Genomic DNA, 12,555 nt, shown 5'->3' with positions numbered 1-12,555 from the left:
CTGGGTGCACACTGCGTAATTACATGCATGTCGTCACAAATAGATACATCAAGCCACACATTATGGATAATGACACAGGTAGTGAGTGTCTGGTGACATCACCACATTTGTCACTACAGTTGTCACCATATATGATCAGTATCGTAGAACAAATAGAAGGTGTATGTGAACATATCCTGTAAACATCCATTGCCACAGAGAGCATGTGCCATCATCTGGTTAGGAATGGAGTGGGGAGTAATGTGTCTTCCCACAACATGACAATCGTCTTGCATTATTTACACTTTGTGACTGTCGTATGTCAGACTTGGTGCCCTACATTGTGAGTGGTTCCCAGATTATTGTTTGTGTCCTCGCACACATATCGCCACAAAGGAGTAATAAGGAATGCACCAGTTTACCTCCCACTCGTAGATCTTGATACCATGGAAGAGTGGCCTATCATTATAACCGACTGAACCGTTTGTGCATCAGGGAATTGGTTACCCAGTTGAAGCCACACCTCCAGCCGGGTTTGAGAAATCCCCATGCCATTCCTCCAACAGGCTAGGTGTTGTCAGTCCTGCATTTTCTGGTGAGTGGCTCTTCTCAGGTCACAGTGGGACTGGCTGCAGGGTTTTCACAGTCCCAGTTCAGTAAGGCGTTGCAGGATGTGTGCCCCCTGTGCCTGTGCCCTTGGTGCAGTGTGCCCCCTCCCACTGACACAAGGACCGTCATTGTCTTGGGTTTGAACCGTTGACTCCTACCCCTGTTCTGCGGGCACACTGTTGTTGGTATGGGAAGGAGAGCTCTGCTGTACATTGGCTGCCACAGGGAGATGGTTTCAGTTGTGGGCAGGGTGATGCTGGTGGTGGTGGACTGACCACCCGTGCCTGATGGGCCAGGTTCGTCATCTATATCCATACTTCCAGGTGAGTCCTCCCCATTGGACCTGCTTCCAGGCCTGGGCGTTCTGTCACTGGGCTCCTCTGTTGTGTGGCAATACTTGGGAGACCTGTGTAATGAGAGGTATTGTGTCAGATGATTGTATTGTAGCAGTGACTCACATGGTTGTATGACATCATTAACTAAATTTGCAGGGCAATATTGGCATTGACAGTTAGCAGTCCACTGCTTGTGTTCCCATCAGTGGAATGTTTCAATGGGCCTATTTTGGAGGATAGATCATGTTTGCCTTGCTACTGTCATTGCAATGTACTGATGTGCGTTCCTAATACTTATTGGTGATGGAGAGTGACATGGTTTAAGGTGCAATTGCAGTGATGTGATGTGGATGTAGCAGTCATGCAAGGGCAGGGAGTGTTGCATTGTGGTAGATGTGGTACTTGCTGCAGTGTGGGGTATCCATGCACTAGGTGGGCCTGTGAGGGAATGGTGACAGTAGGGTGCTGTGGCATGCAAGGGTGGGTATTGGGTCCATGGGTGGGTTTGTGCATGTTAGCGAGGTGTGAGGGGATGAGAGGGTGGTGGGGCTAATGCTGTGTACGGGGACATGTTGGCGGGGGAGTACAGTGGACTTACCAGTGTCCAGTCCAGTAGATATTCCCGTCAGCTCTTCTGGATGTAGTATGGTCAGGACCTTCTCCTCCCACAGTGACATTTCTGGGAGTCCAGTGGGGTCCCACCACCTTTCCTCATTATGGCGATTTGGTGCCTGGAAGCCATGGCCTGTACCTTCCCCCTAGGGTCGTTCCACCTCTTTCTGAAATCCTCCCTTGTGCATGGATGGTTCCCCACTGCATTCACCCTGATGACTATCCTCTGCCATAGGGAGTTCTTCTGGGCCAACGGTGTCTCCTGGACCTGTGCTCCAAACAGTCACGGCTCCACTCTGAGGATTTCCTCAACCATTACCCTGAGCTCCTCTTCTGTGAATCATTGGTTTTTAGGTGGTCCCATGGTGGTTGTGTTGTGAATGGGGATGTTTGTTGTGCAAGGATTTGTTGTGTGATGCATCTTCAGTGTGATGGTGCCTGTGGTATCTAGGTGCAGTGCCTGCTTTCAGTGTGCTCTTGCCTCACTCTGTCAGAGTTTCCTGTTGCAAAGTGTTCTGGGTATGTGTGTGGGGATGTTTTGTAGTGCTGTGGACAGGTGTGTGTATGTGTCTCAGTTGTTGGGTAATGGTATTGTCCAGTGTGGTGCAGTGTTCTGGTGGTGGTGCCTTTTTTCCCCAGAGAGGTTCTGCCCACCAATGGATTTCCACCGAGTTGGGTCCGCGGTGCTGATTTGTGAATCGTTATTTGGCGGGCGGGGTATTCTCAGTGTGGCAGTTCTGGTGGTGCAGCCGCCTCCTTCACGCCATCGTTTTGGCCGACGGTGCCATTTTTGGGGTGTATTTTAGGCGGTGTTTCATGGGTGACTCGTAATACGGAGGTCTTCACTCCACCATCAGTGGCGGTCTTTCTGCAGCCGCTTGCACTGCGGTTTTCGGTGATGACCGCCAAACTCAGAATGACCACCTGAGTTTCTGAGTCCTACAAGGGCTGCCATCACATCTTTGTTGATGTGGTGGCAGCCATTCAGATCTTAAATTAAGATCTGCTGGCTCTGCTGATCCTTCACAGGATAAAAAAATCTATGAATGTTGAGCCTTAAATTCTCAAAAACAACTGAATAGATCTACACTAAATCAAATATGCATGCTTTAGGGACCGAAGTTGATGTAATTCCATTCCATATATAGGATACTGGATGGGTACTTATATTATAGAATTACTTAAGAAGTACTTATATTATATACACACACACACACATCTAGATAGATAGATAGATAGATAGATAGATAGATAGATAGATAGATAGATAGATAGATAGATAGATAGATAGATAGATAGATACCTATCTAACCTTCACAAAATATCTCCCAAAAATAATTTCACCTCAGATCCTTCATGGAAAGCTTTGTGGTGTTTCGTTGAGCGGGGGCCGAAACAAGGTGGGGTCCCAAAACATGTTTCCCCATTCATTTTTCCATAGGATCTTTATATTCAGCTCCAGCTCAAACCACTGAACAGATTGAGACCGAATTTGGCAGAAAGCTAGATCTTGGTCCAGAAAGAGTACTTTTTGTGATTTGGTATAAATCAGTTGAGTAGTTTTTGAGCAACTGATGCTAAAACAAATTGTATGCTTCACTCCATAGTGGAACCTCATGGCCCGCAGATGTGATGGAGAGATCTGATTGACTGCTACCACATCAACAAGGATGTGGATGCAGCCATCTTAAGAGTCAGAACTCAGTCCTGAGTCCTAAAAAGAAGTGAAAAATGACACAGGGGCAGGGGCAGGATACTCTGACCTCCTACGCCTGGTGGTAGGTCCAGATGGACCACCTTGGGCAACAAAAGTTTTTTTTTAATTCTGCTGCAAATTTGTGGTAGAGCCTCTGTTACTTTGAAACCCCACACCCAGATGGGCCAGGGCCTGAGGGACAGTGGAAATGTTTTTGGGGGAAGAGTGTGTAGCCCCCTCCTCAAACCTTACTAGGCCCCAGAGACTCCATACCCTAGGAGCGCATGTTAATTAAAAGGAGGGAGGGCAGGGCCCCCCGACGCTTGCAAGGCCCCATGGACCCAATAAAACGGGGCTAAACTCAACTTTAAAGGTAGGAGAAATGCGCAGCTCCTCCCTCCCAGGACAATAAATGTCCTGGGGACCCTATCCTCCCGGAGCTGGATCAATTATTGTACCCCCAGTGCCCCTCCCTGGAACACAGTATTTTAGTCAGCTCCCACCCAGCCAGCTGGAAGAAGATATGCCTTCTCTTACTCCAGGAACACAGACAGGAAAGGCATATTTTCTCCCTCTTGGAACAATAAAAATACCCACCAGGTGGCAGCAGACTTTTGTTTTACTGCCTGTGCTCCTGTGGGCATTGAAACAAACTGCTTCCACCCAGCGGGAGCATGCAGAAAAGGCGTCTCCCACCGGGCGGGAGCAATGCCAGCTTATGCAGTATGTGAGGATCTGGCTGGGGCCACAGGGACCCCGGGGCTGCCCCCTGAGGCTCCCAATGTGCTGTGTTCTGGGTGCCTTGGGTGGGCACTGGGGAATTCACCTGCAAATAAGACAGGTCTAGAGGGATGGGGTCACTGGAGCCACAATAGGCTCAAAAAGGGAGGCTATGCCCCCCTCCTCTTTAAGTCAAGTACGGTCTCATTGGATGGGGTCCCTAGGGCCTCTTAAGGCTCTGGAAAAGGGGCCACATGCCCCCCTTTTCCTTTGTAATGGAATTGGGCTCAGGAAATGGGGTGCCTTGGGACTCATAAGGCTCAGGGAGGAGGGGTTGTGTGCCCCATCTCCTTAATATATATATTGTAGCCCTGAGATGGGGCTCCCAGGGCCTCTGTGGGCTTGGGGGGGGGAGCTATGTGCCCCTAGCTTCTTAAAGGCACAAGGGGACAAGGTCCCCTGGGACACTTTGCCCCCCCCTCTTTACAAATATCATTTGGCTGTGGGGATAAAGTCCCTGAATCCTGATATGGCTCAGAGAGGGGGCCACAAGCCCTATCCCCTTTAAAAGAATGCCCTAGGGCCCTGGGGCCCAAAGGCTAAACCTATGCCAGACACAGCCAAAGTTAATATGCAGTGTGAAGCCGGAAGCCTATGAGGGGGTTAAATATAGGGCATGGATGCTGGCCAGGCCTTGCAGCCAAACTCTGCCGTGCATGGCAAAGAACCATGTGCAGTAGGGGGTTGGCTTTAAGTATGGTAATAAAACATTACTTTATATTAGAAATGCCTAGAAATTCACAGAAAAAATCAAAGGTTAATGTGACATTTTAGGCATTGTAATTATATCCTATTTTTTATTAAAAAAAACCTTAGAAATTAACCAAAAAAGACAAAGGTATAATGGGAGTATTAAGTGGTTTTGAATTTTTTACTAATATTTTTAACTAACTTTGATGTCCTTTTAATCTTTGCGGCCAGGCCCTGCAGCCATTCCCCATAATAGCCCAACCCATGTCGCACACAGCCATTGGCCTTGCACGGCAGGGGTTGACCACAAGGCCTGGCCTTCAACAGTACATGCAGAGGTTGGCTGCAGGGCCTGGCCTGCAGCCAAATCCCCTAACCACCCAACCCAGTTCTGTGCATGGTTTTTGACTGTGTGCAGCGGGAGCTGGCTGCGGTCTGTCTCTCTGGGGTGAGAATAGGTGTGGAAGGGTGTTTCTGGCTGTGAGAGTGTCTGGGTGTGAGAGTGGTTGTGTCAGTGTCTTAGTGGGTCTGTGAATGGGTGTGTCAGTGTCTCTGTGGGTCAGTGAGTTGGTGTGTGAGGGTTTCAGTGGGTCTGTGAGTGTCTGATTGGGTCTGTGAGTAGGTGTGTGAGTGTATGAGTGGGCCTGCGATTGGGTGCATAAGGGTCAGTGTGGGTGTGGGAGAAAGAGATTGAAAGAGAAAGAGAGAAAGAGAGTGAGAGAGTGAGAGGGAGAGAGCTAGAGTTTTTTTTTAGGATTTGATGAATGATATACTTAGACTGAGATATTTCTGGACAAGTTGAAAAGAAAACTTTATTAGTAACTGAAAAAGAGTGAGATCACATTTCAGTTTGAACCTTAAACTTTTTAAGGTTAAAAGAAATTAAAGAAGGAAAATGACAATGGGCACACCTCGAGTCGAACCCCCACTTTTCAGTGTAAGGTTGTGTGACCTTAACCTTTAGGCCATTTAAGACTCCTTACTATGGTGCTTCCAGACATACCTATGCCTGTCAACCCATGCATGTGATTGGAAAGAAACATGAACATTCCATCACTAGGAAGGTTCAACTACTGAGTGACAGCACAAGACCTTGACCATCAGGCCAGAAGTGACTATGTTCTGCTCTGAATCCAAATGTAACTATAACCTTTGTACCAAACATTTTGCTATTCTGACTGTGTAAAGTCACTGCATGGAGATGCCATTGCAATGACATCAATCTTTCTCTCTCATTCTACTATGGGATGGAAGGGAGAGAGAGACAGAGAGAGTGACAGGACTGTTGGGGGAGCCTGATGTCACCCACAGTCCTAGCTGGCCTCCCACATCCTGCAGGAGCTAGCATTGCTCCCACAAGAAGGGAGCTGCTTTAAATAGCAGCTCCCTGCTTCCCTGCTTCTGGAAGCAAAGTTTTCATCTGTTTCCCTGCACCTATATTTGCATGCGGGGAAACAGATGAAAACTCTGCTTTCTGCCAGCGGGAGCTGTTTAACAGATCCCAATGTCAGAAAGGGGACTTTGTTTGCTTTTGCTTTGTGGGATCTGTCAAAGCTCCCACCAAGCAAAAGCAAATAGTTGTGTCCCAGGGGTGGACACACCAGGATATAGCAGCAGCCGGCCCTGGGGCATGGCGGCCCAAGGGCCATTATTGGCTCTTCGAGGGGGCAGAGTGGCCACCTCCACCATTCTATTTGCCCCAGGGAGGTGGTGGTCCCTAGGGCTTTGGGGTCTGCAAGAGACTAATTTTCATTCTTTTATTGTAGCCTTGGGAAGGTGGTGGTACCCAGGGCTGCAAGGCCCCCTGTATTACATTTCATTAAGACCTCAGGGAGGTGGCTGTCCCCGGGGCTGTGGAAAGGCTGTACGGTCACCCTGCTTTACATTACATTTGAGCCCCGGGGAGTATGCGGTTCCCGGGGCTGAGTGGGGCTGTGTGGCCTCCTGCATTACATTACATTTGAGCCCAGGGTAGGTGGCAGTCCCCGGGGCTGCAGGGGGGGGGGCATGTGGTCCCCGTATTACATTTCATTAAGGCCTCGGGGAGGTGGTGGTCCTTCTGCAGTACATTACATTTGAGCACTAGGGAGGTGGTGGTCCCTAGGTCTCGAGGGGGGGGACTCAGCCCCTGCATTACTTTTCATTAAAGCCCCAGAGAGATGGCAGTCCCTGGGGCAACAATAAGCCCAGGAACGGAGCCCCGTGCACTCCTCTCCTTATTTGTTTTACAAGCCCCTGGGACCTGGCCCATCCAGGGGCCTTACTAAAACAAGTCTGTGCTTGTTTTATTTCTTTTTTTAGATTGTTGTTGCAAATTTGCAGGGTCACTGCAAATTTGCTACAAATTGTTTTTCAAACAGTGCTTTTTTTGCTCTGGCGGGGGTCCATCACACCAACGCTAAGGGGCTGGCTACAATGGACCTGTTTTTTTTGTTTTTTGCGTTATTGTTCAGAATTTGTTGGGACTGAAGCTGAGTCTCAAGACTGCTGCCATCACTTCCTGGTTGAAGTGTTGGCAGCCAATTAGAGCTCTGCATTTCCCTGCATGTGCTCATTATTATTTGCAAAATCGTCGCAGCCAGAAATATACAAATTTGAATTTCACAGAAATTACTGAACAGATTTACACCAAATAACCAAATGCATAATCTGTGTTTAAACTGCTAGCTTTCTGCCAAATTTGGTCTAATTCCATCCAGTGGTTCGGGCTGTAGTCATGTTCAAATCTCCTAGAGCAATTAACATGAGAAATGCACATTTTTTTACACCCCCTTTTCCTTGGCCCCCGCTTGACGGACCACCCGAAACCTGGACACCATGCCTGGGTCCTGGCTGCATAAGTTATGGGGATGGGGGCTGCAGGGTCCCACTCTCCGTGACAATTTCTGCTTTGGACCCTATCCCCCGGGGCCTGGCCATAATAACAAAATGGAGGGGGGCACATGACCCTCCTCCCTAAGCCATTTATGGCCCTGGAACCCTATTCCCCAGGGCTGGCTCATGCTGTGTTCCAGGGTGGCTACCCCTGGGACATAGTGGTTTCCCTGCCTGCACTGGTATGGGCAGGAAACCTATCTTTTTGCTTGATGGGAGCAATTTTAAAACTTCACCAAGCTGGAGCAAATACTTAATCCACTCCCAGCAGGCGGGTGCGTGAAACATGTTCTTGCCTACTGGGAGAAGACTTTTCATTAGTTCCTGCCCACACTGAAGAAGACAGAAAACTAATGAAAAGATTGCCCCCACCTGCAGGAAGCAGTATTTAAGTTGCTCCCTGCAGGAGGGAGCAAAGTTGACACCTGCTAGAGGTGGGGAGCCTGCTGGAGCCTTGGGGGTCTTGGCCCCTTCCTCCCCCACAGCCCCCCACTATAGTGTGGTGGGTGACCTGGATGGGCACCAGATACCCACCCTTTGTTGGCTGTACCCTGGAGGGTGGCGTCTCAAGGGCTGAAGTGGGCCCGGGGGCTGTGTGGCTCCTCCCTCTTTGGACATTGTCTGGGCCCCAGGAGATGGGTCTTCACGGCCGTTATCAGCCAGGGGTCTGCATGCCACCTCTTCCTATTGCAATACAGCTGGATCACAGGAGATAGGGTCCCCTTGGGCTTATATAGTCTCGGGAAGGTGGGCTTTTTGAAGTATGGCCAGGCCTATGGTGATGTTGTCCCCGGGGCTGAAATTGGTCGGGTAGGTTGGCTGCATTCCCCCCAATCCCCAGTACCCTAGTAAATGGAATGGTGGAACCTGAAGAATGAGGTCCCTGGGGCCAAATTGGCCTGGGGTGCCCCCCCCCTACCCCCCCCCAAGAAATGCACCAGGAACTGAGGGATGGGTCTCCTGGGACCAAAACAGCCCAGGGAGTTGGACACATGCCACCTGCCCCACAATATGTGCTGGGCCCCAGAGATGGGGTCCTGGAGCCAAAATCATCCTGGGTAGGAGGGACAGGCGAGGCACAGCTGCAAACCGTTTGCTGCACTTGGACAAAGGTCATGTGCAGCATGGGGGTTAGCCACATAGGTTGTAGGGCCTGTTAGTTGGATTAAAGTATGGAACTGAAATATCACTATGTTAATAAAAAAAAAACTAGGAATTCACTGAAAAAATAAAAGTTAAGGGGACGTTATAGTTAGGAAAAAGCATTCACAAATCATAGAAATTCACTGAAATTAAATATTAAAGTAACGTTATAGTTAGGTGAATTTGTTAATGACAATATTAACGTTTTGAACGAAAAGAAACACAGAAATTCACCAGTTATATTTAGCAGCACTAACTATAACTTATGTCCCCACCATGCACTGCTCATGACCTCACATGACATCACTCATTATATGTTCTATGATATCATTTATGATATTACTGATGATATCTTAAATTATATCTCATATCCAGGGACCTTTGTGGCCCACTTTGTGCCCTTGGTGCTCCTGGGCAGTTGTCCCAGTGTACCCAGGATCACTGAATAGTCAGCATAACTACACCACAGCCCCATATATTTACACTGTGCAACAATGTCCTTATAGGTGTCTATGACACTGTATTTCATTGCACCAATTTAATATTCATGAGAACCTAGGTTAGAAAATACTTTTAAGCAACTTAAAGAGATGCAAAGTACGTCAATTTTCGTGGGTATGGATTAAGATGCCCCATATTGATTAATATTGGTCATATTCACTTTAGTCCCCAAGCAGTAGCTGTTCGTGAACACTAGATGCAATATCCATATTGTATTTCATTGTGTATTTGCTCGTCCGGCTAGTTGTACTTTCCATGGTTCATTATCACTAGAGCACATTAGACCTGATACCCAACATTGTACTGTGTTTTGCCAGGGTCCTTCGTTTTATTATTGAATTAGTTTTGATTAGCTGCTTGCGCCCAGTGATCATACATGAGAGTACCATTCTCATAGTTAGGTCACTGACTCTTGATACCCTTAATATATATTGAGTATTGTGTTTCATATTGTGAAGCATTGTTTGTTGTATACTTTCCATTTCAGTTTGCATTTTTGTAAATCAGTTTTATATAATAATTATTCATACGTTTTGTGAGCACATAAATCTTGGCTTGATATTTATATTTTATTGTTGCTTAGACAGTTATGTTATACTGTGCTGGTTGCATCCCACCCATCTTTTCTTGAGTTAATCTTGACTGCTTGCCCTGCTGTTGTGGACCATGTTCATTGTGTTGATTGTTCGGGACATTGCGCATTCTGTAACTCAAAGATTTCTCTAGATATTTTAGATGTCTAATGCATGGAACCTGGACTGACAACCGCCGCTGAAGAACGCCTAGCTGGAACAGTTAAAATTCGTTTCTGATTACAATATGTTCTGTAGCCCTTTTACAATATTTTTGGTTCCTGCCTATCAGGTTGGTTTGTCTCGGCACATTGCGTGCAAAAATGGTATCATTAAAGAATAAATTTTGCAAGGAGCAAATCACTTTTTTATGGAGGACACCACTCACAAAGAAGTATTTTTGACAATGTTGCAGTTCTTAATTACTACTGTTAGTGTGCCATTAATTAAGTCATATTTGTATTTACGTGGCAATATATTCAGACAACTGTTAAAAAAGCACATACAGTATGAAACAGTTCGAGGTGAATCGTTTGTTTTCTTGGTTAATAGTGATACCTTCTGAGGTAAAAATGTAACACTGGCAGCGACATTTCCTGCCAGGAGAAAGTGTGAATTGCATCCACATGGATAGAGGACTTTTTATATTAAAATAGCATTGGCAAAGCCAATAGGTCTCGCTTATGCAAGAATTAATTTCTTTGTCAGTGTGTTTTAGCCATGTTGTACACCAACCTGGCTGCTGTTCAGCATGGCTGAATGTTAGTAGCATAAAGGAGAGTGGCGTGGCATGGAGACCTGTGGAGTGGCATGGTACAGAGTATCGTAGTGTGGCATATCGTAGGGCATTGTAGAGTATTGTGTCATAGAGTGGCATAGAGTTGAGTAATCTTGAGTGTTGTGGAGTGTCATGGATGGAGTAGAGTGTCATAGGGTGGAAGGACGTAGTGTGGAGTAGAGTATCGTAGAGTGTAGTAGCATAGTTTTCTGTAGAGTGGAGTGACATAGAGCAGAGTGGAGTGTTGAGATTGGGGTAGAGTGAGTGGAGTGGCATAGAGGGAGTTGTGTACAGTGGTGTAGAGTGATATACAGCACAATAGATTGTTGTACAGTGGAGTGGCAAAGAGTGGAGTAGTGGAGTGAAGTGCAATGGCCTAGAGTGGAGTAGAATTTTATAGAGTGTTGTGAAGTGGAGTGGCAGAGAGTGTTGTAGAGTGGAGTGGCATAGAGTCACATAGAGTGGAGTGACCGAGTGGAGCAGTGCAGTGAAGGAGAGTGGAGTAGTGTCTCATAGAATAGAGTGGAGTAAAGTGGCATGAAGTAGCATGGAGGGAGCTGTGGGAGTAGATTGTCATAGAGTGGAGTTTAAAAGAGTAGAGTGTCATAAAGTGGAGTATTGAGGAATGTAATGTCAGAATGGAGTGTCATAAAGTGAGCAGCTGGCGTAGAGTACAGTGGTGCAGAGTAGATTGGCATAGAGTGCAGTGTTGTAGAGTGCATTGGTTTTGAGTAAAATGTTGTAGAGTGCATTGGCATGTAGTGCAGTTGTTTAGAACTGAGTGCAGTGGTGTTGAGTAGAGTGGTGCACAGAAGAGTGGCACAGGGTAGATTGCAGTGGCCCAGAGTGGAGTAAAGTGGCGTAGAGTGCAGTGTTGTAGAGTATAGTAGTGTAGAGTGGAATAGAGTGCAATGGCACAAAAAAGGATAGAGTGGCATAGAGTGGGCCGATGTTGAGTAGAGTGGAGTGATACAGAGTAGAGTGACATAGAGTGTAGTGGCATAGAGTGCACTGATGTAAAGTGCATTAGAGAGGCATAGAGTTGTGTGGTGCAGAGTAGATTGCATTGGCTTAGAGTTCATTGGAGTGGTGCAGAGTAAAGTAGAGTGGCATAGAGTACAGTGGTGCAGAGTATAATAAAGTGGCATAGAGTGCAATGACATAGAGTAAGTAATGTAGAGGGAAATAGTGTTGAGTACAGTGGTGTTGAGTATAGTGTTGTAGATTATAGCAGTGTAGAGTGCAGAGGAGCAGAGTAGATTAGTATAGAGTGCAGTGGCATTGAGTGCAGTGGTTTAAAGTAGAGTGACATAGAGTGCAGTGGTGTAAGTAGAGCAGTGCATAGTAGAGAAGAGTGGTGTAGAGTGAAGTGGTGCAGTGTAGATTGCAGTGCATAGAGTGAAGTGGCATGAAGTGGCAGAGAATGGCGCAAAATAGAGTAGAGAGGCATAGAGAAAAGTGGCATGGGTTTGATTGTTTCAGAGTAGAGTGAAGTAGCGTGGTGTGGAGCGGTGCAGAATAAAGTAGAGTGGTGTAGAGTGTATTGGTATAGAGTGGTGCAGACTGGAGCAGAGTAGCCTAGAGCGCAGTGGTATCGAGTAGAGTGGTGTAGAATGTAATGTGAGAGTGAAGTGGTGCAGGGTAGATTATTGCGGAGTGATGCAGAGTAGAGTGGTGTAGAGTGAATTGGCATAGAAATCAGTAAAGTAATGACGAGTAGAGTGAAGTGGTTTAGAATTCAATGGCATATAGTGCAGTGGTGCAGAGTGTATTAGACTGGCATAGAATGCAGTGCTGTAGAGTGGGGTGTTGCAGAGTAGAGTGGTGTAGAGTGTAGTGGTGTACAGTGTATTGGTGTAGAGTGCAGTAGAGTGGCTTGGGGTACAGTGGCATAAGGTGCAGTGGAGCAGAGTGGAGTGGCACAGACTGGAACGGTGCAGAGTGGAGTGAAGTGGCATAGAGTAGAGTGGTGCAAAGTAGAGTGCA

The sequence above is a fragment of the Pleurodeles waltl genome, chromosome 12 (assembly GCF_031143425.1).
Source record: "Pleurodeles waltl isolate 20211129_DDA chromosome 12, aPleWal1.hap1.20221129, whole genome shotgun sequence".
Taxonomy (NCBI): Eukaryota; Metazoa; Chordata; class Amphibia; order Caudata; family Salamandridae; genus Pleurodeles; species Pleurodeles waltl.
This window is presented reverse-complemented; position numbering follows the sequence as displayed.